General features: G+C 50.0%; 1 protein-coding gene across 1 annotated transcript in view; it reads right to left on the bottom strand.

Moving 5' to 3' along the window:
* Positions 1-26,096, bottom strand: part of LOC119394579 (collagen alpha-1(II) chain) — a gene marked incomplete in the record, with an annotated part of 1,710,759 nt that overhangs the window by 851,375 nt on the left and 833,288 nt on the right.

Genomic DNA, 26,096 nt, shown 5'->3' with positions numbered 1-26,096 from the left:
TAATATACCAAAATTGGCATAGCAGGGGATCAGTGTATGACGAACACGATTCGCTGGTCATAGCATGCATAACGCAAAATACCTGTCGCGTACGTGATGAAACCCTCTCTCTCAGTCACGTGTGGTACAACCCGTATACCAAAGTCCATGTTAAGAGGGTATGTGCCACAGGTGATACAGAGTATCAACCAACACAGTAACCCCGAACACACACATTGACACGCAAGTAAAGTGATAATATTACTAATAGTTGGGGTTTATGTCCCAAAACCGCGATATGATTAGGACATACGCCGTAGCGATGGGCTCCGGCAGTAGTGAGTATCTGGTAGTCTTTAACGTGTACGGAGATCGCGTCTAGTATATAGCATATTGCCTCCATCGAAATTCGACAGCAGCGGCCGGGATCGAACCCGCGACCTTCGGGTCAGCAGCCGAGCACCGTAACCGCTACACCACCGCGCGGACGCAAGGAAAGGGAGGAAGCTGAAGACAGAACACCCCTGGAAGACGCTCAACTACCATCCACTCGTCCACGTGGTGCGCCACGTGGACCCCGTGGATTACGCAATAAGCGGCGTCAATGCTTCCTACAATAAATTTGCCGAGAGAACCAGGCCTCTCATCGTTACCGGTGACTTCAACATTGATTTATGAGGACCCAGCAACGCCTGTTACTTACACTTCATGAAAGATGGCTTAGTCGTGGACAGGGCATCAAAAGACCTCGCTGCCACGTCCAGGACAGGAGGCATCATAGATCATTGCATCGTAAGAGGCATCTAGGATTTCTACCAGCTGTACTGCACCTCGCACTTCTCTACACTTAGACCCCTCGTAGCCGCGACCACGAACGGATCCTATTAACAAGTCCGGTCCAGCTGCTGATGCTCACTGATCACGGTGATGATGGCTTTGCTCAAGAAATGTCAAGAACCCCTTCTACAGATGCACACAGGTTCGTGAAACGTGCGTGCGTTCTTCGTCATAAAGGACAAGAATGAGCATAACAACTGTATCGCAACTGTAACAACTGCAACTGTGACTGTAACGTACGTGGAGTGTGCCTGCTCGTGCCACTGGGCTGTGTTTATATCTAGGGAAACTTTCCTGAATGATGCTTAGTTGCGACTAACGCCTGTCCTGTGCATCTGTATTTCTTCTTTGTCCTCTTTGGATTCGCGCTATCCAGTATTAAAGAATATAAGCACTACATATCAGCTTACCGCGTCTAGTGTTGGTAACACCCATGTTTCTCTTGGCATCGCTACTCATCTATAAACAACTGGTTATATCATAAATATACGACTCTTCAACATACGAGTGTGTGTATACCACTTCCATGTTTCTCTAGCCTAATTCCGTTACGTTTTGCTCTTGTGAAAAATTACGCCACAGTCACCATCCCACGCATGCTTCGCATAACATCGATTCCCACGGTACGTGGGATGTGCAGAATCTTTTTCTTTTTCAATGTTGCTGGCGTTTTCCCAGTCGATTACGGGGCTAGTCGTTACCGCGAAAGTCGTCTGCGCCGTGGAAGCCGTCGTGAGCCACGTTGAACCTGCCAAGCGTGACGAGGCACGTACTCGCGCCATTGGCAAAGGTGTAGTGCCGGTCTTTTGTCTCACCGCTTTCTTATGCTGAAAAATCGGCCATAAAACGCAATCAAAGCATAATAATACCCCTGTCACGCTGGACGTTTTAATGTCATTCGATGGAATGACATTCGCATCTAATGACATTATGCGGCTGCTACACAGCGATATTTAATGTCATTAGAATCAAATGACTTAGGAAATGTTCGAAAAAACTCACAGTTTCACCGCAAGAGCGAAGCAATGAATGCGATCGCAAAAAACTGTAGTGTTATACGAAGTGAGGCTGCCAGCTAACTGTTTTGTATCCGATCTCGCGTAACTACAAAACGCTGGTGCGAGAGAGTACGGCCATTCCAGGGACTCGGGAGAGATTCTCTGTAAAAAAAATTGGCCGCGTAACTGCGTGCTTAGGTGCAAATGTCGTCGAAAGACGATAGAGGAGCGCTACGCTAGTTACTGTATATGCTACCTTTGGGTAGCAGAGTTGCGCATAGTTCTGGCTAGCAACCATGGCTATGTCGCGAAGACTCACTCCGTTTTTGCAGGCGACATGCCTACCGGGTCACCGGTCGGCATGTTTGGCGTGTCGAAGACCGGTGATTTACTTTAATGTGAATGACTAGTGTCAATCCAGTTCGCTGCAGCGGCGCCATCGAGAAATACAAAGTTGGTCCCAGCGTCAGCTTCTCCGCAACGTATGGTTGCTAGCGGCGTTTGGAAGACAGATGTGCAACTCTTTTACCTAAATGTAGCATATTGACACAAGGTGGTTTCAAACTACACGCCCAGGCCGATTTGTGCGCCCTCCCAATTGTTTGTGGCATACGTGCGAAAGAAGGTAAATGTGTGGCCGAGAGCGCGTGCCTGCTTGACCCAGACCAGAACAGCTGCGCGCGACCCGCGCGGGACACAAGCAGAGGTAAAGAAGAAGTGTAGCTTTAGAGCTGACAAGAGGACTCTTTTCCAGAGCTGCTCAGGGACTTCCGTTTTAGTCATCTCCTGCTTCCTTGTCGGGCACAAGTTCGCCCAACTCGCTATAGTTCATTAAAGTGTGTTTTTTTGAACTGTGCGTTAGAAATCTGGTGGAGGTGCGGGGTAGCATGCCAAGCCCTTCTCGAGTAACCGAACGCAGTCCAGAACCACAACGACTTGAATCCGACGAGCTGACTCCTGTTCATCAGCGCTGCAGTCGACGTCTACGGGGTGAGGCTCCTCAGTTTTCACGTTTGTCGGATTCTCTTAGACCCTTAGTGGCTGTGAACGGCGGTGCTATCGACATGACAGCGCAGCTCACACCAGCTAACATCGTAGTGAATCCCCCATTGACGCCGCAGCCTTTTCACGGTGACACCTACGAAGACGCGGAGGATTGACTAGAACAATTCGAGCGCGTTGTAAAGGCTAACGGATGGGAAGCGGATCGCAGACTGGGCCGCGTTTACTTCGCGTTGGAGGATAACGCACGAACGTGGTTCGAAAACCACGAATCTGCCATGCCGTCATGGGATGACTTCCGATGGGAGCTGCTCGCCACTTACCCCAGTGATGAAAACTGAAGAGGACGATGCACGGCACAGCGCGTGGGCACGGACGGGGACAGCGCCGCGAGAAGAAAAGAAAGAAGAAGTTGAGTTCGATGAATAAACCGTCACCGAAGGGGACGTCAGTCTCTCTGTCTTCTATATACTTTGGTGCCGTGAAACCCGGGAGAAGACTCACGTCCAGTTGCGAAGATGGACCGCCTGCGACGCACCAGAGGAGTAATTCGAGCCGCTGCTACAAAGCTCATCACGTCCGCTACCGAAGCTTTGCAAGCGGAGAATCCTTCTCCGACCGATCTGCAAGTCATCTTGGATGACCTCCAGGACAAAGACACGACGCTTGCAGATCTCAACCAAAAGATTGCTGATATCACGACCGACGACGGCGCCGAGTATGAGGAGGAAGTGACAATGGCTCTCGACTATCACGACAAGATCCGCAACACTATGAGCCGTGTCCGCTACCTTCTCAAGTCAGCTGCAAGTCCCGCGGACGGTGCTGCACCTGGCGCCGCTACCGAAACCAGGCCCCAGGAAGTCTCCGCTCAAGCAAGTAACCGATCACAGCTACGAGTTGCCTTGCCGAAATTACAGGTACCCATTTTCTCCGGGGAACTTCGCGAGTGGCAGGGATTCTGGGAACATTTTGAGGCCACGATCCACAACAACTGCGAGCTGTCGGACATTGAGAACTTTTCTTATTTGCGATCCTACGTAACGGGAGCTGCGAAACGTGTGATCGAGGGTGTGCGCCTGGAGCAAGCAAATTACGCGGTGGCAGCTCAAGGTGCTCAAAGAAAGGTTTGGCCGTCATACCGCTCTTGTAGACGAACACATTGATAGTTTGCTTGCAATCGCTACTGTGGATCATTCGTCCAATCTATCGCAGCTGCGGGAACTATACGAAGAAGTACGATTTCACACCAGCTGCCTGGATAGCCTCGGAGTTCAAGCATCGGAGTACGCTGTTATTCTTCACCGAGTGCTTATGCGAGCTCTCCCCGAAGACATCGCCATTCTCTACCGGCAACGCATGAAGGAGACCGAAGCGGAAGACGGGGCTACCCCAAGGTCACGGCAAGAAGAGGTGCGTGACGTGATGAAGTTTCTGCAGATACAGATTGAGAGAAGAGAAGAGAGCTCTCGTTCGAGGTGCTTACGAAAATCTAGCCCCGTGGCACAGGAGCGAAGACATCCTCGCTTACAACCGCCGGTACCGTCAGCATTAGCGCTGGCCGCAGGATCTGCAAACAACAGCCATGCCTGCTGCGTACTGTGTGGCCGCCGTGACCACACTGTGAAGGACTGTCAGACTATCATGTCAGCCGACGAAATCCGGCGGCGACTAATCGAGAAGAACTCCTGCTTCAGATGTGCCAGAGAGGGACACGTCGCACGAAAGTGCCGCAACGCAGCGTGGCTCAAGTGCAAGCGTTGCGCAAACCATCATCTTACCGCACTTTGCGCAATATGGAAACCTTACAACCACCCGAATGCCGACAGAAGCGACACAACGAAAACCGACAGCGTGCCAGTCACTACCAGTGCTCCCGCAAGCAGTTCTACGTCGCCATCTCCAGCTGTTCTCATGCAAACGGCCACAGTATGGGCATCGGGAAGGCACAATTCCGTGCTGGTTCGTATACTGCTTGACACCGGCAGCCAAAGAACATTTATAAGACGCTACTTGTCCACCAGACTCGACCTAGCTTCCGTCGGCACAGAAGACCTGTCTCTGCTAACATTTGGCAGCTTCAAACGTTCCCGAACTTACAGATACCGAACCGTGCAACTCAAGCTGCAGAGTCGTTTCGATACGCATGGCATCACGGTGGATGCTCTTGAAGTGCCAGAAGTCTGCATAGTGAGGACGCCAGCTATCGGACAAGATCTCCTGGTGCAACTGCGCGAGCGCAACATGCTTGTTGCCGATGAACAGCAGCTAGGAGACCGACCAACCCAAACCATTAGTGTCATCATTGGATCGGACAACTATTGGCGTATAGTAGCGGGAAGAATCGAACGCCTGAGTAGTGACCTATGCGCCGTTCAGACGATCTTTGATTGGCTGGTGCAAGGCACTTTATCAAGTCGAAACCGCTAAAGAACTGCATCACGAGAACCACAGCACATCGGCTCTATTCCTTGCGTGTGAGCGCCATAGCCAAGCTACACCTTGTATGGTTGACCCGACTGAGATGTGGCGACTCAATGCGATAGGAATCACCGACCCTTCGGAAGATGTCGGCACTTTGGATCAAGCATCATTGAATCTGTTCACACAGTGCGTGCACAAAGAAGCCGGTCGGTGTGTGGTTGCCTCTCATGATGAAGCACCAGGGACGATTGACTAGCACAAACCGAATTGTCGCGGAAACCCGACTTAAACGCCAACTTCAGCGCTTCGAAGGACAGCGGGAGCTGTTGGAGGAGTATGACCGCACCATCCGGGAGTACTTCACAGAAGGTCACGCCGAACGTGTCGCCATCTCTTCAGAGCCAGGAGCGACCGTTTACTACCTTCCTCACCATGCCGTCGTCCGTCGAGATGCTATCACTACAAAGATTCGGGTAGTGTTCGACGCATCTTCACACGAACGCGGCGAGTCATCGCTCAACGATATCTTAGACAAGGGAGTGAAACTTGGTGCCGAGCTCTTACAACTCCTGGTACAGTTCATAATGAGCCCAATTATTTTGACTGCGGACATCCGGAAGGCTTTCCTGCAAATTTCCATCCGACAAGAAGACCGCGACGCTCTCCGCTTTTTATTGGTCAACCGAATCACTGACGAAGAAGGGAAACCACCTTCCATCGTCGAATGGCGAATGACTCGAGTGCCCTTTGGAGCGTCATCAAGCCCGTTCCTTCTGGCTGCTACTTTGCAGCATCACTTCGACACGTGGAAGAAGACTGAGCCAGTACTAGCTACACCCCTACAGAAATCATTCTACGTAGACGACCTCGTCATAGGAGCTTCCACCGACGAAGAAGCTCTCGAAATCTACCGTGCTGCACTGAATATTTTAGCAGACGCAAGTATGGAGCTGAGAAAGTGGTGCTCCAATTCACGCGTTCTTGGTCGTCAATTTCTCCAGGACAACACTTCTATCGACAGCATTGGAGAAACCAGAGAAACAACAAAGTTGCTCGGCTTAGTATGGGACCGCAAGAATGACGACATCGTGATCAGCCCGCAGGCCGTTTCCGCGTACGTCTCTGCACACTCAGCCACGAAACGCAGCCATTCTGCAGTCATTCGCTAGACTTTACGATCCGTTAGGCCTCATTGCTCCGTTCGTCATCAGAGCGAAGTTGTTGTTCCAACAACTGTGGCGAATGAACTCACCGTGGGACGATCCTTTACCGAAAGACATTGACAGGCAGTGGGAGAGTTGGACCTCTGAATTACCAACGCTCGCCTCGCTGCGCATTCCACGCTGCACTGTTTGTTCGACTCCTCGGCAGGTTCCACCATTTGATCTTCACCTGTTCTGTGATGCAAGCCCACTGGCATACGGTGTAGCTGTCTACACGCGTCACAAGACCAAAGGAGGAACGTTCAAGGTTCAACTGCTCATGAGCAAGAGCAGGGTCGCGCCGCTCAAGACTACGTCGCTGCCACGTCTAGAGCTGCTTGCGTGCTTGCTGGCTGCCAGGCTGTGGAACTACTTACTAGGAATTACGGAAACAGCCAGCTGTCAGGGTTTCTTTTGGAGCGACTCGTCGATGGCCATACAATGGATTGCGGCTGATGCTAAACGATGGGAGACTTTCGTGAGAAACCGTGTTCTCGAAATCCAACGTCTTACCTCGGGATATTCGTGGAGGCACTGCGCCAGCAACGATAATCCGGCGGATTTGCTCACCCGTGGAGTCGCAGCCGAGACATTGACGCGCAAGGCGCTGTGGTGGACCGGTCCTTCGTGGTTGTCGCAGCATCATTTGCAGTGACCTTCGAAGATTTCGTCGACTCTTTCACCAGATGCTATTCATAGCGAGACCATTGAAGTGACATCAGTTTGCCCCACCACAGTAGTCGTACGCTTTGCACCACCCTGTGAGCCTCTGCTTGAAGTTGCTAACTACGAACGCCTATCTCGATTACTCCGAGTTACTGCTTGGATCATGAGGTTCCGCCGGAACGCTTCGTCGAAGAAGCCATCTTCAGCAGGACCATTGACGGCTTCAGAGTTGAACGAGGCAGAGATGTATTGGTTGAGATTGGTCCAACGTACCGCATTCGCAAGCGAAATTATGGCCCTGGAAGCAGGACAAGTTCCCAAGATATCCAGTGTGCTGACCTTACAACCGTTTCTCGACAGTGACAAAGTACTTCGCCTAGGACGCAGGCTACAGCAGCTTGATGACCAAGAGAAGCTGAAGCATCCGATCTTGCTTCCTGCTGATCACCAATTCACCCATCTCTTGATTGACGCAACGCACAAACGGCTCCTGCATGGTGGAATTCAGCTCACCCTCCTAGACCTTCGGGAGCGCTTTTGGATCATCAAGGGGCGCCGTACAGTGAAGCGCGTTCTAAAAGCGTGCTTACCATGCCGACGACGCTGCCTACTTCCCGAAGCTGCCCCGGTAGCACCCCTGCCAAAGGAAAGAATCCATGAGGCAACTCCGTTTGAGGTGGTGGGAATTGATTTCTGTGGGCCACTCTATTGCCGTGATGAATTAGCCTCGACGGAAAAGGTGTACATCGTTGTCTTTTCTTGCGCTGTGACAAGAGCAGTACATCTGGAGCTGACAACAGATTTGACAGCGCGAGCATTTTTACTCGGCTTTCAAGCGCTTTGCTGCACGACGTGGAATACCTGCGATCGTGTACTCTGACAATGCGAAAGCATTTTGCTGCAGTGCCAAGCAGTCGTGCTCGCTCTTCGAAGACGACGTTCAGGATTATGCCAGCTCTCACCGAATCAAGTGGCGCTTCATAGTTGAATGCGCACCGTGGTGGGGCGGCTTTTGGGAACGCGTCATTCGAACTATTAAGGAAGCACTCAAGCGCTGCCTCGGACGGAGCAGCTTGCGTTACAACGAGCTGCTCACCGTGCTAGCGGAAGTCGAAGCGGCAGTTAACTGTCGTCCGCTCACGTACTTAGAGGATGACGTCACGTCCACAGACGTACTGACACCATCGCACTTCTTAGTTGGCAAGCGTCTCGTCACTCTGCCAACAGGACGAGAAAACCTTGCCCTCAATGCCGCTGCGCCCGACCTTCGACGAAGAGCGCGGCATCAGGAACATCTACTCCGGAACCTGTGGAAGCGGTGGAAGAGGGAATATCTTCTGTTCCTACGTGCTGCTCACCACAGCAAGCCTACGACTTCGCCTAACGTAAAACCTGACGATCTTGTCCTGGTAGAGGATATAAATACACCGCCTCTCACATGGAAGACGGGCCGTGTCAATTAAGGCATTTCCGGGAAAAGACGGTATTGCGCGCTCCTTCCTGGTACTGCTGTCGAACGGTCAGCAAGTCCGACGTCCCGTGCAGCGGCTCTACCTCCTGGAGGCGCACTCATGCAACGCGGCCGCGGGAGTGTGATGAAAACTGAAGAGGACGATGCGCGGCAGGGCGCCTGGGCAGGGACGGGGACAGCGCCGCGAGAAGAAAGAAAGAAGAAGTTGAGTTCGATGAATAAACCGTCACCGAAGGGGACGTCAGTCTCTCTGTCTTCTATACCAGTACAGATCGCAGAGAAAGAGCCGAGGCTGCTCTCCAAGCTAGAAGCCAGCGCAACAACGAGAGCGTGGCTATGTATGTGGAGGACATGTCTCGTCTCTTCCACCGAGCGGACCCAAACATGAGTGAGGACAAGAAGCTGCGTCATTTAATGCGAGGGGTAAAACAGGAACTGTTTGCCGGACTTGTTCGCAGCCCGCCGCGCACCGTCACTGAGTTTTGTTCCGAGGCGGCTGCAATGGAAAGAACGCTACAGCGGCGAGCAAGAATGTATATCTGAGAGATGAACATCGCCTCTTTGGACGGATTTCCAGCAGCCTTCGGAAACAGCATGGAGATGTTGCGTGAGCTGGTACGGTCTGTAGTACGAGAAGAGCTACAGAAACAGCGACTTGGCCAGAGCGCTCCAATGCTTTCATCACTGGCCGACGTGATACGCGAGAAGGCTCGACAGGCGGTCCAGGAGCCTCAGACAAACGCACGTACAGAAGTGCCACTACAGCGTCAGCAGCCCAGTGTGTCCTACGCCGATGCCTTATTGCGAGGAACTCCCGGACGTGCAGATGTCGCAGCCACAACTCCGATACAGCATCCGATGTATCCAAGCACACTGCAGCCACCACCCGAGAGTAGACTCAGGAAGAGCGATACCTGGCGCACTCCCGATAGGATACCCCTTTGTTACCGCATGTGCCAGTATCGCCAGGCAGGACTTCGTGGTTTCCCTGTAAATGCACCTCGACCACGAAATGGCGAACGCCCCTTCGAAATTGAGGAATACCTCTCGAGTCGTCAAAACTCACGTGGCCTTCAGCAACACCAACCTCGAGCAACGACGGCGGGGAGGTATCGGTCGCTGAGCCCCCGCCTTTCAGCAAGCTCTCCAAGACGCCGTTCACCAAGCCCGCGTCGGGAAAACTAGAGTCAGCGACCTGGGGAGGCAAGGCCGCTGTCGACGCTGACGCAGAAGAACCTCCATCGCTGACTCTGAACGACGACGACAGACTCGGAAACCGGTGCCGTGGTAGCTATGTTGCTTCAGATTTACGCGTGTTTACTGATGGCTACGAAGCCATTGCACTGGTAGATACAGGCGCTGATTATTCAGTAATGAGTAATGAGCTTTCTAAAATACTGAAGAAAGTGCTGACGCCTTGGAAGGGACCACAAGTTCGCACAGCAGAAGGGCACCTCATCGATCCGACGGGAATATGCACCGCAAGAATTGGTATACGGGGCTTCACATACGTCGCCAGCCTTATTGTCCTGCCCGAATGCTCAAGAGACTTGATTATCGGCATGGACTCCTTGCAAGCTAACGGCGCTGTAATCAATTTGCGAGAATCTTGCGTCTCATTCTCAACGGGGCACGCTATCGCAACTTTCGACACTGAAGAAGACGTTTATGACCTCTGTATTGCGGAGGACGACGTCAAGATACCACCGAGATCTAGCATATCTGTCGCAGTAACCAACAGAGCGTTCAGTGACTTCGAAGGATTTCCTGACAGCAACACCGACCTGATGCTTCAAAACGGAATCTGCATGGCACGAGGCCTTGTTCAGCTGCGTAGCGGATGTACCGACGTTCTGCTTACTAACTTTGGAAATGAGATACAACACATCGCAAAGGGAACCGTCGTCGCCAGTCTGTATGATTTCGTCCAGGTTAAGAAGCTGAACACTTCTGAAACCACGACATCTCATTTACAAGACGTGGACTCTGTCCTGGCAGCTATCGACATCGGACCAGGACTACTGCCCCATCAAAAGGAAGAAATAGAGAGACTTATAAGGGAATTCGCCGCATGCTTCTCGATGTCATCCAAAGTTGGTCGTACACCTATCGCCAAACATCGCATTATTGTCGATGAGTCGGTGAGGCCTATATACCAGTATCCCTACCGGGATGTCACCTAAAGAAAGAGAAGCTATAGGAAATCAGGTTCAAGAAATGCTCAAGGACGACGTCACCCTGGGCCTCACCTGTTGTCCTTGTAAAGAAAAAGGATCAGGCCTTGCGTTTCTGCATTGATTACCGGAAACTGAACACCGTCACTAAACGGGATGTTTATCCTCTTCCAAGGATTGATGATACTCTGGATAGGCTACGAGATGTAAAGTATTTTTCCTCGCTGGACCTTAAAAGTGGATATTGGCAGGTCGAAGTTGACGAAAGAGATCGCGAAAAGACGGCGTTTGTGACACCGGACGGTTTATACAAGATTAAGGTTCTTCCCTTTCGCCTTTGTTCAGCACCCGCCACCTTCCAGCGAATGATGGACACAGTGCTCTCCAGTCTGAAATGGCAGTCTTGTCTGGTTTATCTGGACGACGTCGTAGTATTCTCTGCTGCCTTCGAGCAACATGTGAAAAGGCTGCGGGCTGTGCTCACCGCTATCAAGTCAGCAGATTTGACGATAAAACCGCAGAAATGTCATTTCGGCTTCCGTGAACTCCTTTTTCTCGGCCATGTCATCAGTGCGGAAGGAGTCCGCCCAGATCCTGGGAAGACTGAGGCCGTCGCAAAATTTCCAAAGCCAACGGATAAAAAGGCCGTGAGGCAATTTTTAGGACTCTGCGCCTATTACAGACGATTCATGAAAAATTTTTCGCGAATCGCTGAACCGCTGACTCGGCTGACAAAAGAAGATGTGCCCTTCGTTTGGCTTACTGAACAGGAGGATGCCTTCAATGAACTAAGGAATTGCCTTCAAAGCCATCCTGTTCTTGCGCATTTTGACGAAGAAGCGGCAACAGACATTCACACAGATGCAAGTAATGCAGGTCTTGGAGCCGTACTTATTCAATGGCAAAATAGACAAGAACGAGTTATTGCGTACGCCAGTCGCACTCTTTCGAAAGCTGAGGTGAACTACTCAGCGACGGAAAAAGAATGCCTCGCTGTGATATGGGCTATCACCAAGTTTCGACCACATTTATACGGCAGGCATTTTCGAGCTATAAGTGACCATCACTCACTATGCTGGCTGGCCAATCTCAAGGATCCGTGCGGAAGGCTTGCAAGATGGAGCCTACGATTACAGGAATACGATATCACAGTCGTATATAAGTCTGGTCGCAAGCACAGCGATGCTGATTGCTTGTCACGTGCTCCGATTGAACCCGCTGTCTCTACTTGCGCCGACGACGGACAGGATTTACCATTCTTAGGAGCTGCGACAACATCGCAAATGGCACATCATCAGCAATCTGACCCGGAACTACTACAATTGATCAAGTACCTACAGGGGAGTCTGGCGACGTTCCACGAGCCATCGCCCGCGGCTTGTCGGCGTTCGTCCTCCGCAATAACGTCCTGTATAAAAGGAATTTTGAAAACACTACAGCGGCATTCCTGCTCGTCGTCCCTGCACTTTTACGACCTGAGATCTTGGACGCTTGCCACGACGATCCGTCAGCTGGACATTTAGGAGTAAGCAGAACATTAGCACGCATCCGCACTCAATATTACTGGCCGAAGTTGCTAAGCTCTGTGCAACACTATGTCAGAACTTGCCGTGACTGCCAAAGACGCAAAATCCCACCGTTGAAACCAGCAGGTCTCCTTCAGCCTATAGAAACACCAGAGGCGCCATTCGCACAAGTGGGAATGGACTTACTCGGCCCATTTCCTACGTCGTCGTCGGGGAAGCGGTGGATCATAGTTGCGACCGACTATCTGACTCGATATGCCGAGACAGCGTCTCTTGTTAGAGGGACGGCCGTTGAAGTGCCCGAATTCTTCGTCGCCAACATCGTACTGCGGCATGGCGCTCCTACAGTGCTAATGACGGACCGAGGAACCGCGTTTACGGCTGACCTGATAAAGTCCATCATGAAATTGACGCACACCAGTCATAGGAAAACGACAGCATATAATCCACAGCAAATGGACTCACAGAACGACTGAACAGAACGTTGGCTGATATGTTGTCGATGTACGTGGACATAGAGCACCGTACATGGGATAAAATATTACCCTAGGCAACGTTCGCGTATAATACCGCAATGCAAGAGACAACCCGAATGGCGCCGTTTCAGCTTGTTTTCGGCCGGAGAGTCACCACACCTTTAGATGCTATGCTACCTGTTGATGAGGTGACAGAGAATGATATGACGTCAGCGACTATATACAAAGAGCTGAAGAAGCAAGACAGCTGGCGCGACATCGTATTCACCAACAACAGAAATTCGACACGCATCGATACAATCTGCGACGGAGAGACGTCCAGTATGCACCGGGAGACAGAGTATGGGTGTGGATTCCCGTACGGGTACGTGGCCTATTCGAAAAGCTGCTACGCCGCTACTTTGGTCCATACAGAGTGCTCCGCCGTCTTGGCTCCGTGAATTACGAAGTTGTTCCGGAGAGACAGGAAATCTCATCACGACGGCGGCATCGCACAGATATTGTGCATGTCGTCAGAATGAAACCTTACTACGACAGGGAATGAACCATCGAGGACACCACACTGCTTGACGGCAACTGCAATCACAAAGAGGTGTTGTAAACGATCGCCTGGAAACCAGTTGCTAATCGGCATCGGGACGATGCACTCTCGAAAGGGGGGGTAATGACACAAGGTGGTTTCAAACTACGCGCCCAGGCCGATTTGTGCGCCCTCCCAATTGTTTGTGGCATACGTGCGAAAGAGGTAAATGTGTGGCCGAGAGCGCGTGCCTGCTTGACCCAGGCCAGAACAGCTGCGCGCGACCCGCGCGGGACACAAGCAGAGGAAGAGAAGAAAAAGAGGTGTAGCTTTATAGCTGACAAGAGGACTCTTCTCCAGAGCTGCTCAGGGACATCCGTTTTAGTCATCTCCTGCTTCCTTCTCGGGCACAAGTTCGCCCAACTCGCTATAGTTCATTAAAGTGTGTTTTTTTGAACTGTGCATTACAAATCTGCAGTAACTCTACGCTGCGTGAGATATGGGCGCCATCTGGCAATACGTCGGGAAACGAGCTTGTGCAGATGGCACGGAGGAGGAAGTTCTTTCCTTCCTCCGTGGCAGAGAGCTTTGGTCGGCGCGTCGCATTTTCAGCGCAGCTTAAGAAACTAGGGTCTTTAGAATCTTTAGAATAGGCGCTGGCAGCGAGGATGCCCAAGGATATAAGAGCGGCAACGTGGAACCATCACTTCAGTGGGTCCGGTGGCGGCATGGCGAACTCCCGTTCCAAGCACGTCTGTTTCATCTTGCAGGTAACATACAATTACAAATGCTACCGAAGTGATAACCGCTGTTTGTTGCTGCTACCGGACCCTCTGAACTGTACTGCCGTTGTGACACCACTGGTGCCTTGCCTAAGAATGTCATTATTGCTACTTTGTGGCGACGTAGAGACCAATCCCGGTCCCAAAGTTGATGAAATGCTGTGGCAACTACTGGCTGGGCAAGCCCGCATCAGGCCAGGAATTAGCTAGCCTATCTGAAGCAGTTGCATCATTTGAAAGTCGTCTAATGAATGTTGAGACAATGGCGGCGTCTATGTCGAACATTACACCACGTGTAAGTGAACTGGAGCAGACCGTTGGTACGCTTCAAAACTAGTTGGTAAGCTTGACCGTCAGAACGATGAGCTAGAGAACAGACTCCGTAAAAACAGCTTGATAATTCATGGTTTGCGTGAGACACCTTCCGAGACTACTGACGATCTGCTTAAGTCTGTATTGGATCTGTTATCAGTTAAACTCGGTGTACAGTGTGACGACATAGAGCGTTGCCGCAGGCTTGGAGCAGAAAGAGGAGATAAACCTCGGCCGGTAATTATTAAACTAATGGATTTCAGGTCAAAGATTGCTATCTCGAACAACGCACGAAAACTTAAAGGAAATGAGGACAACTCTGCTCGGGTTCGACTGGCACGTAAAGCGCTGTGGCTGAATTCCCAAGATATGCGCAAGAATGCTGGGAAAGTGAAGCTTAAGCACGACACACTCACAATTGATGGTGTTCGTTACATGTGGGACACTGATAAAAATGCCATTGTCAAGGCTTCTACGTACCTCTGTGAAATCGGCTTCTGCGCAAAGCGCTTGGTATGAACTCAGCTTCCTCCGATTCTGTTTTCGCAAAGGCTGATTGACGTTGCGATTAGAATATAACTGTCCTCAATGTAAATGCGAGGAGTATACTAAACAAAATTGAAGCTCTGAACTGTTTAGTGCAATGCCACAACCCATCAATTGTTTGCCTTACTGAGACTTGGCTATATGATACTTTTAATTAAAGCGAAATTTTGCCTGCTGGTTATGCACTTCTTCGGAAATACAGGCATGTTGGCCGTAGAGGAGGTGTGGCAGTTTTTATTAAATCAAATCTTGAATTTTCTTTATTACCTGACCTTCTGGGCACAGAAACTATTTGGTGCAAAATATACATTAAAGGTATCGTAATAGTTGTTGGTGTCCTCTATCACCCTCCGAACTCCGACGATGCTGTTCCTGCTATTAATGATTACCTTGTCAGTAACAAGTTGTACGATTGTAAATTATTGTTAGCTGGAGACTTCAATCTCCCGTACGTTAACTGGAACTTACCCCAACTGGGCGTGATAGGGCGCTTTGCGCTTCCCTGATCGACCTGGCGGTTTCTTTTGGTTTAACTCAACTTGTAGATACTGTAACACGCGAGGACGCAATATTGGACATTGTATTTGTGAACCAGCAACTCTTAAAGCGCGGCGTAAAATATGAAGTCATCGAACGGTTATCTGACCATCAAGCTGTTGAAGTTGCCTTGAACTTAGTGTGTCCTTCTCAAAGACCTGAGATCAAAACTGTTTTGAACGTCTGTAAAGCTGACGACACTTCCGTATTGGACACTTTAGCCTCATCTTTTATTGAATTTGTATGTTGCAGTGAATTTCGCAATGTAGATACGCTGCTTCTTATGTTTTGTGACATTGTGCGTGAATGCCTATCAAAGTACGTGCCTCAAGAATATAATAAACTGAACCCTGGTATAATAGAGATATAATTCAGCTCACTCGTCACGTAAAGCGCTTACGTAAGAATCGTCATTCCGGGTGTAAGGAAAATGTTTCTTCATTTAACACATTGAAAAGTTAATTAGGCGCTAAAATGAAAGAGGCTAAGAACTACTACTTTAGCAATACTTTTGCTACATTTATGAAAAAAAATCCATCCAGGTTCTGGAGGTCGATTAGTCCTGCATCGTCTACACCTTCATCATTTATTGTTAATGCCCAATCCTGCTAAAATCCTGAAGCTATAGAAAATGCCTTTAATGATTACTTTAAATCTGTTTTTTCTACTGATAACGGCATAAATCCTTCATTTACTGCATGCAGCAACCTGCCTGCTCTTCCTGATCTTGAAGTAAGCTCCTCTGGAGTACATACCCTGATAATAAATCTTGATGTTACGAAAAGCTCTGGCCTAGATGGTATTCCAAATATGTTTCTAAAAAGTTATTCAGAGTGGTGTGCTAATTATCTTACTGTAATATTTAAAAAATCAATAATATCTGCTACAGTTCCCCAGCTGTGGAAATTAGCAAACGTCGTGCCTGCATTTAAGTCCGGAAACAAGCAAATAATGCCAAATTATAGGCCAATATCTTTACTTTCTACCAGCTCTAAACTTTTGGAGCATATCATTCATAAATACATTGTAGAATACCTAAATGCACACAATATACTTTTCCGATCACAGCAGGGCTTTCGTGCTGGCTCTTGTACTGTGACACAGTTGCTTGAATTTACGCACGACATTGCTTCTTCCCTTAACGACCAAGGACAGATTGACGTCATATTTATTGATTATTCTAAGGCCTTTGACTTGGTTTGCCATGCTAAACTTTTAGTTAAACTTCGCACATTTTTTGCCGACAATAAGCTAGTTGACTGGATAGCAGATTACTTGCGGTCACGCACACAATTTGTTACGTTTACCCGCGCAAAGTCATCTGATGTACAAATCACATCAGGGGTGCCCCAAGGTTTGGTGCTTGGGCCGCTGTTGTTTATTATCTACATAAATGACTCAGCACAAATTATCGGTGACACTCAAATTAAACTTAGAATATATGCAGACGACTGCGTTATCTATAACACCATCTCAAGTGTTGAAGGTCAGGAAGCGCTGAACAGTGCTTTTCATTGTTTTGTAACTGCAGTGAAACCTGGCAAATGTCTATTAATTTCAAAAAGACTGTAGCCATGACCTTTTCAAATAAGAAACAGCCTCTTAATTTTATATATACTAATAATGGTGTCAGTCTAGCTCGTGTCACGGAGTTTAAATACCTTGGTGTAACTTTGACAACAAATTAAAATGGCACACGCATGTCGAAACAATCTGCAACAAGGCTCTTCGAAAACTTTGGTATCTCCGACGCACGTTAAGCAACACGACAAAAGAATGCAAATTGACAGCGCACAAGACCTTGGTCAGGCCTGTACTCGAATATGCATCGGTTCTTTGGTCACCTCACCACAAACATGACATAGCTACGTTAGAATCTGTTCAGAAAAAAGCAATAAGGTTTATTTTTCGATCAATCAATCAATCAATGAATCAAATTTTATTTTCGCTTCAGACAATACAGTGCATTGTCACTGCGAAAATTGGGGACCAGAGAAAAAGGTGCGCTTGCGCAGCTTGACTAAGCTCTGGTCACCCGTACAGCAGAAGTGACAGGACGAAACATCTAAGCAAGTCTATGTAGCCGCAGTATATAAAAATGCTACTACCAAAAGTAGTTACATAATCTACGTTGTTGAACTGAACAAAAAAAACATCAATGTATGTTTTAATTTACATTACGCCGGTCGCTATGACCGGCTGTTCTCGCCTAGTTCGCATGCGCATGTTTTATCGCTGCAGCCTCTCGAACATCGGCGCACTTGCGATCGAATCATCCTCCTGCGTAAGATAGTTCACACCGGCTTGAGTGTTCTAGCACCCATTTCTTTTGTTGCAGCTTCTGGACGCCGTACGCGACGATTCAATTCCCTAAATATTATGCCCTTTAGAGCTAGTCTTGATTGTTTTAGGTTTTACTTTTTTCCGCGGACCGTGCATCAACCGGAATGAGCTTGACGGGTCTCTGCGCAGACTCGATGCTCAGCAATTTGAAAGAGTTGCGAAATCACGTATTTCGTTAAATTGTATTTTTTTTCATTGTGTTGCACATCTGTATCAACTCCTGCTATGTCTCAATAATTGAGACAGCAGTATTTGTAAATAAATAAAATAAAATTACTTATCTATGTATTTTCTCTTAAAGGAACACACCACCTAATACTTACCTAGCGATGTCGCGCCTCAGACATGCGTGATATTCACTTTTTAATCGACAACGTTCACAAGTATGAACAGCCGTACCAGTTCAAGATGGGTGGGCGGTAAGCAAGCGGTTCAACTTTGGCCGGGTGGCTGATTCGAGGGACAGACAGACAAACAGAAAGACAGACAGACCGAAATTTCTGTGTTTAAGTTCCCCAAGAAAGACTATCGTCTTTAAAATAGTCACTTCGCGTTGAGACCGCAGCACGTAGAAGGGTCTACGAGCCGCCCGCTGCAATGGCTGTCGAGATAGCGCGCGCGCCAGCCATCGCGACCGCGCCCTTAGATTCAAAGTTCAAAGTTGCTGCTCGCGCGACACCCCCCTTCCCCCGCGTATTTACGTGGTCGTTAAAGGCGGGCGGGGCGTTTCCTGTCTGCTTCGACGGCAGGCCTCGCGAGCGAGGTGATCTTATCGCATGCACTCTCCGAGCGACGGAACTGGGCCGGCTCGTTTGATCTCTATTTCGGTCGCGTTCGCCGCCCCCGCTCGCGCGCGTTTACCCGCGGTAGAACATACGATGTGCGTGCGATCTTATCAATTTGGACTTCGTACGGGACATGATGGCGACGGCAAAAACCTGTCGAGACTGTCCATATAATTTCTAACGCAATAAAATACATTCGCCGTCGCAGTCGAACCGAATGTATACTCTCTACACTCAGAGATGTAGAGGGAGTACTGCAAGAGTAGAGCGACTGTATTACTCTCGCCAGAGTTCTCTAACGCCGTGGGGAAGTAGTGGAGAGTTAGCCGCTGAACTTACTCTTTCCTTGAAGGCCGAGTAAAAGAGGCCGCGAACTCTCTGTTACTAAGATAGAGTTCCCAATCCACGGAACTGCCGGCCCGGCGTAGCGTCAACAGGGTCAGGAACTCCCTGCCAAGCAGACGGAGTAGAATCTAGCGCGAGCTTCTGACCGACGCCACACAGCGATACATAACTGTCTCTTAACCATAATTCTCCGAACGTAGACGCCACAGACGTCACATTAATGTGCAAGGTAATAGGATAGCGTTCAGTAATAACAAAAGAAAGTGTTTGTGATCTTCAGGCTTTGGTTTCTGAAACGCCAACAGAGGCAGCTTCGAAGCCGCGAACATTGGCAACTTCTAACGCATCGCCAACTTAGTTTACGACACAACTAATTAGCAGCTGGAATAAGGTGGACACCAAAGCATTATTGCAATGAAAAAGAGCCATGAAAAAAAAACATTTGGCAGGAGGAATCAAACATGACACCCTTAGATTCTCAGCCGAAAGTCTCTACCACTATGCCACGCTACACCACAACACTCTCGCCGTAAAAAGACTAGTCAAGACAGCTCACCGCACGGCGTCATCTTTACGGGTGACATACTGTAGTTGGAGGTGACCCTACTTTCCAAATAAAATTCGCTTCTTCATAACCCACAAACAGCTTCCGACCACGAATGACTTGAATAACGTGTATTTGCTCGCGCAATCGATGATACACCGGTACAGAGGCCGTGTCAGTGTACTGATTTGCACCTCAATCGATAGGTGCAACTATCTACATAACCGATCGCCAAACACCAATATGAACGTGGAAGAAAGTATGCCATCACGTTAGTTCAACAAGGCGTACTAATTGACAAGTGTGTGTCAGTGTGCGCGCGCGCGGCCGCTTTCAAGCAGCGGCCGGGTAGAACGGCGCGAACCGCTCGCCCTAGAGGCGCGAACGACGAAAAAAATGCCCCCAGCTCCCCGAAGGCTATCGTGAGGAAATGCGAATGCATTTCTTGCGCCGAGAGTACACGGCGTAGTAATTTTAATGGCGTAAAGCTGGACACATCGACGCGCTCAAGTGTCTCCCTTTTTGGCGCCTCTTTCAACGAACGCTTCCTACGTGCGTTCGTAATCACCTCAGGGATGTTGCCACCGCCTTCAATGCAGCACAAACGCGTTTAGAACGCGCTGTTTTCAGGTCTGTGCCAAGGCAGCACAAACGCTACAAACGCGTTTCAAACGCACTGCATTGAGGCGGTGGCGCAGGGAGGAGAGACAGCGAACGGCGAGAGAAGGAGCGGCGAAGCACTGCACCTACCCTCTCCTACACTCTCTCCACACACGCGGGAGCTCCACCGAGCTCCCGCGGTGCGAGCGCCCTCACACGCCACAGCGCGCTCCTCCTCTCCACTCACTCTCCCCTACTCCGCCCGCACCACCTGCTCCGGTTGCTAGGGGCGCGGATAAGCGCGCGCGCCCGCAGCTGTTGCTATGGGAGAGGTAGTGAGAACGGAGCGATAACACCTGCCGGCGCGTGGACACCGACAGACGCCTGACATAGTCCGACTAAGAAATGCATTCGCATTTAAAAAGAAGTATCAAAAGACGCCGACGCGCCGCATCCTCCTCACCCACTCGAGCCAGACGCAGGCAACGCGATCAAACACCCGGCAAAGCCTGGAAACATATGGAAGAGAAGCGTGATGCAATGCCAAGCGACGCCGCCGCGATTCGAACCTACAAGAAAGCTCTCGCCCTTTCCCTAGCTTTGGCTGAGCTACACGCCGGAGAACGCTCACGACGCTTCTAGAGCCCTGGGGAGAGGAGATAAAAGCGTGCGACGACGATGAGACAGTCAGGAGTGAGTTAGTGAGGCAGTCGGCCCGGACATGAAGTTATGCTGAGTGTGGCCCCGTCAGTCAAAGAAGACGCGCTTATGATGGAGTTGGCCAACACCGCTGGAGTTGGCGTGAGTGTTTCCTAGAACAGAAGCATTCAAGTACCGTCCAAGAATTGCGGACTGGATACGCCATTGTATATTTAGAACTTTAACTGTCCTTGAATAGTTGTAACGCATGCGACTGCATTTGTAGCGTGTGATCTGTTTAGTTCCCGTTGTGTAAACACCATCTGAGTTATATTGTGAAGCTGTAACTGGTACCAGTCGAGTGTGCATGTGTTTGTGGTATTTGTATTGCCTTAACTGATAATATATTTCGTTTTCGTTTGTGTTATCGACTCTCGGCTCTGACTCGGTCTTTCGACCACAACTGGCGTTCGCTGGCGCACCAAAAGGACCAACTCTATATTGTCCGCGCTTTCGTAGTGCGCTTTCGGAAGGCCAAGACGCCAGCCCTTGGAATCCGCCCTGCGATCGCCAACCCGATTAACGGGATTAGTGACAGTCAGCGAAGTGCCCGAGAGTGCGCCTGGCGACTTACGGTGGCTGCCGCGGTGCGTTTGCTCAAAGCGCGTCGCAACGATGCCCATCGCTTTTTGTACGGACACCGTACGCAAGAAAAAATGGTTCATTCAGGTTAACCGATACTGAAGTTTTGCTGTACACTCATTCTTCAGTCGCAATTGCGTATCTTTAAACCCCGAAGCACCGACAGCATGTAGACACGCACTCGGCAGGTGCGCTAGGCCTACCTTCACTGGGAGTCGTACGGGTCATATTGGGTGCGACCCAGTGTTGTACGGAAACGGCGTTCCAAGGCGTTCCAGGAACCAGTTACTTTTTGAAGTAACGGAGGAACGCCACCGTTCCATTAATGATCTGTGGAACTGCAACGGTAACTCGTTACGTTTACGTAGGAACGGCATAGGGAACAGCGTTCCTTCTGTAAACGCTCCTCGGCATTGAACAGGCACCCGCACACAGCACATCATGCAAAACAGGGCGGATGGGCGACCGCGTGAGGCGCAAGAATCTTCCACTCGCCTGTCACTTGACTATGCTGGTGGCCTCCCGCTGCGCATGAATGGTCTTCGGCCCCATTTTAACGGTCACCATGTTACACTTTGGTTCTACCCCTTGGGAGTGAGCGCCTTGCCACGTGCAGCGTACTCTTCCGACGTTTTATTGGTTTTATGTTCGGGCGCTGCCGACTGCGAAGCTTCAGCCCACTTCCTGGGAATGTTTCTCTCGTCGCGTGGTCTTTAGCGGCTGGCTCAGACGTCCCTTTAGTATCTCGCGCATGCCGCCGGCAGCTATCGACACATCTATCAGTGTTGCGGAGTTGCCACTCCGGAATCCGAATGACTCCGGAATCATTCCACATTTTAGGGGCGAAGCTCCTTATAGCATCACCCGGTCGGTCGTCGCCCCGTCCGGCGTTCCCCCGCCGTCGCGTTTCCCGTATCATTCAATAGATGGCGCTGTCCCATAGAGATGTGTGCAATATGGCGGTTGGGTGAATGCACGCTAGATGGCGTTATAAGTGCCGCTGCTCTCAGATTGGCTGCTCCGCCCGTTATCTCTCATTCTCATTGACTGTCGCCGTACGTGGAGGAGTGCGCTTGCCGGATCGTGCTGCTTGGCGGACCATGAACGACGAGGAGCGCCGGGTGCTGAAGGCCGCTGCGTCTCGTGCTCGTCGGCAGGATCCCGAGGTGCGAGCTCGAGAGGCTGCCGCCAAGCGAGCGCAGCAGTAATCAAAGCGGCGTATCGCTTTGATTACCGCTGGGCAAAACGACTGAACATTTCACGGTGTAACCATGATTGCATCAGGAGCTTCGCCCAAGCTCTTCATCATTCACACATGGATATGCTGTAATATTTTTGCGACCCCCGAATGGAATGGGAAGAGAATGGGGACAACGCATGAAGGAATGGAATGGGAATGGAATTAAGCGTCCTTTGCACGGAATGGAATTACATCTGTTTGCGAAAATAGGGCACGTTTTTGTCTAGGCGCTGTTTTTCAAACTTCAAACATTAGTAAGTCAGAGCCTCCAATTTAGCAATGAAGCAGTATTTTTAAAATGACTTGGCTGAGAACAAGCATGGTATATTTATAAACAACGTGCCTACTACAATTATTTCCTTATATAGACTGTGTTGCTTCGAAGTTTGTTCTTCGCGTAACCGCGGTCTATGCCGTTGGTATCCGTCGTGCGGAACTACGGCGGTGGCCCCTCCCCCCCCCCCTCCCTTACGCCTTGCGATTTTTCTTTCTCTTGGTGGCGCCCCAGCCGCCTGCTGTCTCTCCGCCCTTCACTTCTTTGTTTTTGCTTCTGTCGTCGTCGGCTACTCGGAAGCATATCCGAAAAAGCCCTTCTCTAAGTTGTGATGCGTAATGACTCTGGCGCGATGCTTGTGTTCACTGCTAGCCTTTGTATACGAGCTCGCGCACCATCCCACCTCATAATCCCCCCCCTCCCACCCTTTTGAAATACTGTCCTCCCCCCTGTCTACTCTAATACTGTCCCTTCTGCCCGAAACTCGCAGCACATAGTCGTAACGATGAACTGTGTGCCCTCCCCCTCCGTACAGAGAGAGAGAGAGAGAATAAACTTTCGAAAGCATTGGTTCGGGAAGCCAGCCGAATCAGGAGAGCCCATGTGACCACGGCAACGTACTTTTGCAGTTCTTAATGCATCTGATGATATCAGCTTTATGGAGCGTTCATTGTTAACTTCATAAAACCATCAAGATGGCTTTCCTACGTTGAGGAATTACAGGAATGGAATTGAACTGACCGGTCATTCACGGAGTGGGAATGGTCTATGTTTTTTCAATCCGAGAAATTGAAATGAATAGAATTGCGGCAAGTTCTAATTCCCAGAATGAAATGGGAATGGAATGGAGGAGGCCATTCCGCAACACTGCTGTCTATTGACACCCGGTTGCGTGGATAGCGGGGAAGAAGACCTAAACGCAGTGGACGCGGGTGCTGCAGCGGCGCCTGTCTGGTGCCTTCGACAGTTTCGTTTGGGCAGGCATCCCTTCAACATGCAAGTTATCTCCGCGGCTATCGGTCAATAACTTTTATTTTAGTTCAGTTTGATAGCCGCAGCACCGATAAAGTATGTCATGCTATAAACGATATTGTAACGAACAATTCAGGTAGTCTTGTGAGAACTATTTATTGAGGTCTAACTTGTCAAAAACAAGAAGCGTTCTCCTTCTTGATCGAGCGGCTCCTCACTTCTTGCTCTCTTTTCTGGTCACAATCTCACGCGATCCGATCGCGTGCGGCGACTGGCGCCGTTGTCCGCTGGGAGGGCGCGCGTAGTTTAAAGACTGTTTCATGGCTTGCATCATTATTCCCCCTCCAAACGCATCGTCCCGATGCGTATGGCGGCGAGGGTGTTGACACGGCGTTATCCGTTATCTGCGTCGGTGATAGTGGTATTCGGCACAAACTAGAGAATGTTCACTGCCGGTCGTAATATGGCTTCATTCTGACCACATGAACAGTTTCTGTGCGACGTCGGCATCTTGATGAACTCACTTGTCCTTCTGGCTTAACCTCGTAGTTCAAGGGGCTGATTCGGCGGAGCACTCGGTAAGGACCTAAATAACGACGAAGAAGCTTTTCAGAAGGCCAGGGGTTCGTACGGGAGTCCATATCCATACTCTGTCACCTGGTGCATACTCGACTTCTCTTCGCCGCAAGTTGTATCGGTCCGCATCGATGCGCTGCTGTTGTTGAATGTGGTGTCGTGTCAGCTGACGTGCTTCTTCAGCGCTCTGGGTAAAATCGTTGATGTCATGTTTGTGTTCAGCATTGTCGTTTACGGGCAGCATTGCATCCAGAGGCGTGGTGACTGTTCGGCCATAAACAAGCTGGAAGGGCGTCACTTGAGTAGTCACCTGCAATGCGGTATTATAAGCGAATGTGGCATACGGTAGTATCCTGTCCCATGTACGGTGTTCCAAGTCTACGTAAATTGACAACATATCGGTCAGCGTTCTGTTGAGACGTTCTGTCAGCCCATTCGTTTGCGGGTGATAAGCAGTTGTTTTCCTGTGGCAGGTGTGGATAAGCTTCATTATGGACATCGTCAAATCGGCTGTAAATGCAGTTCCTCGGTCTGTAATAACAACTTTAGGGGCACCATGTCGTAGTACTATGGAAGTGACGAAGAATTCTGCTACTTCGATGGCTGTCCCCCTGATCAGAGATGCTGTTTCGGCATATCGGGTTAAGTAATCTGTCGCTACTACAATACATCTTTTTCCTAATGATGATGTTGGAAATGGACCAAGCAGGTCCATTCCTACGTGTTCGAACGGGGCCTCTGGGGGTTCTATTGGGTGAAGGAGGCCGGCCGGTTTTAGTGGAGACGTCCTGCGTCGCTGGCAATCCCGAAAAGTTCTGATATAATGCTGTACCGAATGCAATAATTTTGACCAGTAGTACTTGGCACGAATGCGAGCGAATGTTCGACTCACTCCGAGGTGTCCTGATGAGGGGTCATCGTGACAGGCTTCCAAGATTTCGGATCGCAAGTTCAAAGGGATGACAAGTAGGAATTTCTCGGCGCTGTGGTCGAAATTCCTCTTGTAGAGGACGTTATTTCTCATCACATACGATGACAATCCCCGTGTGAAAACTCGTGGAACACGGAAAGGGTGTCCTTGCAGATACCTGATGAGCAGAAGTAAATCGGCGTCAGACTGCTGATGTTGAGCCATTTCTGATGTGGTGACGGCTCCAAGAAACGGACAGTCATCTACATCTTCCGCAGGCGCAGATCCGACAGGTGCTCGTGACAAGCAGTCAGCGTCACTGTGCTTGCGGCCAGACTTGTATACCACTGTTATGTCGTACTCCTGCAGCCTCAGGCTCCATCTTGCAAGTCGCCCAGACGGGTCCTTCAGATATGCGAGCCAGCACAGCGAGTGATGGTCGCTCACTGCGCGAAATGGTCTGCCGTATAAGTATGGTCGGAATTTTCCTATGGCCCAAATCACCGCGAGACATTCTTTTTCTGTCGCTGAATTGTTAGTTTCCGCCTTCGAAAGAGTGCGGCTAGCGTAAGTAATCACACGCTCCTCTCCCTTTTGCGACTGAACGAGGACGGCACCGAGTCCCAAGTTACTTGCGTCCGTGTGTATGTCTGTCTCGGCTTCGTCATCAAAGTGTGCAAGAACCGGGTCATTTTGAAGCCGCTGTCGTAGTTCATGGGATGCAGCATCTTGCTCACTCGTCCGGACGAAAGGTACATCTTCTTTTCTCAGACG

Source organism: Rhipicephalus sanguineus, chromosome 5 (assembly GCF_013339695.2).
Source record: "Rhipicephalus sanguineus isolate Rsan-2018 chromosome 5, BIME_Rsan_1.4, whole genome shotgun sequence".
Taxonomy (NCBI): domain Eukaryota; kingdom Metazoa; phylum Arthropoda; class Arachnida; order Ixodida; family Ixodidae; genus Rhipicephalus; species Rhipicephalus sanguineus.
The sequence above is the reverse complement of the archived record's forward strand: the minus strand, read 5'-3'. Positions and strand labels throughout refer to the sequence as shown.